Consider the following 1,752-nt stretch of genomic DNA (forward strand, 5'->3'; position numbering starts at 1 on the left):
CATGGTCCCAGATGGCAGAGCTGGCTACTCGCAACAGTGTACTCCTCTCCACCCTCAAGTCTCTAGCTCCATCTCTCTCCATAATGCCCAAGCTGCTCCATTTCTCGTTCTCTCCCATTTGCTCACTACATGCTCGCACCTCGTGGGGCTTCCCGCTGCAGGTTCTGGCAAGAAGTGTTTACAGTCTGCCTGTGCTACAGGCCTGAGAGCAGGTCTGTTGGTGTCTTTCCCTACCGTCCCCGCACAAGGCAATGCAGAACACAGGTGTCTGTCTTCCTCCTCCTGAGATGTGCTGCCTGGATTTGACTTGAATTGATTTGATTTTGACGTGTCCTAGGCATAAAACAGATTTGGCCACCTAGCAAGCATCAAGCTAGGATGAATAAAGGACTGCCATCTGCTCTGCCCCTGACTGATAGAAGAACAACATCACCAACAAATTGTCTCTGCCCATTGCCCAGGAGAAGGGTGCCTCCACTTTAGTTTTTAGACATGGTCTCTCATTGAATGTGGAGACTGTGAATTTGGCTAGACTAGCTGGGCGTTAGATCCTAGGGATCCTGCTCTGTCAGCCAGCTCTACTAGTCCTGGAATTACAGCTATGTTGTACTGTGTTTTGGTTTTTTTTTGTTTTATTTTGTTTTGTTTTGTTTGATGCTACGGTATGAATTCATAACACCATGTTTGCCCTGCAAAGACTACCCAATAGAGTCATCGGCCTAGGCCACAATACAGATATTTGACTCAATTTCTTTTGAACATTTTTTTCTCTTTTTTCCTTTATTTTTGTTCTTTTGAACTTTTGACCCACATTCGTATTGTATGTTGCATAAGATATCAAGTAAAATATATTCTTACGCATCAAAGATTTTTAAAACATCTTAAAGATGCTTCTCTATAGCCAAATTATATATGCCATTTAAAAAAAGGATATTTGCTCTGATTAAAAGGCCTAAGGATGGAAATGTCTTCTGATTTGGCTATTACTATATTTATTAGTCATTAACCGTTGATCAAATATATCACCAATAATGATCATAAAATAAAAGAATCTTATTACAGTACATGTTTTGGTGACATAGACAAGGTCTTTAAAATATTTCTTTTGTCACTTACTATGGTTAATAAGAGTGTATATCTTTTCATCTTATTGTTAAATGGGCTAGAATTCAGATCCACTTTCTTATTTTTTCCCTTTTATGAGTGTAATCGTGAGAAACATTGATCACATAAGCAAATGGGAGTGGAAGAACTTTAAGTAATTTCATTCAATACATTTCCATGTAAGGTGTAGAAATGCATGTACTCAGATATTATCAGAATATTTTCCAACTATCTGACACTTGTCAGCTATTCTTAACTAAAAGACAGGATTTTGAAACCATTTGATTTCAAAAGTATTTCTAACCAGGTTATCCGACTCATTCATTTACTTTTTTCTTTTTGAGATTGTATTTTAATAACAGTTCTTTCTTCCCTTTTCTCCCTCTAAGCCCTCCCATATCCATTTCCTTTCCCTCAAATATCTGGCCTCTTTTCATCTGTGTTATAACACATGTACACTTATGTCCATATACATAGATTTTTCTAAATATAACCTGCTGAGTCTATATAATATTACTTATATGTGTTTCCAGGGTTGACCAGCTTCACTCAGTTGACCATGTTCTTTGTGTAGGGTTGAGCCCTCATAGGTTTGGCATGTTCATTGATGTCCTCCTTGTTTAGCTCATGTTGTGTGGTCATGGACTT

General features: G+C 38.2%; 1 non-coding gene across 1 annotated transcript; it reads right to left on the reverse strand.

Annotated features, from left to right (window-relative positions):
• Positions 1 to 324: 324 nt before the first annotated feature.
• Positions 325 to 466, reverse strand: LOC120093971 (small nucleolar RNA SNORA48). The gene has a single exon (XR_005487680.1). It is a non-coding gene; the product is annotated as a small nucleolar RNA SNORA48 (small nucleolar RNA).
• Positions 467 to 1,752: the final 1,286 nt, after the last annotated feature.

The sequence above is a fragment of the Rattus norvegicus genome, chromosome 7 (genome assembly GCF_036323735.1).
Source record: "Rattus norvegicus strain BN/NHsdMcwi chromosome 7, GRCr8, whole genome shotgun sequence".
Taxonomy (NCBI): domain Eukaryota; kingdom Metazoa; phylum Chordata; class Mammalia; order Rodentia; family Muridae; genus Rattus; species Rattus norvegicus.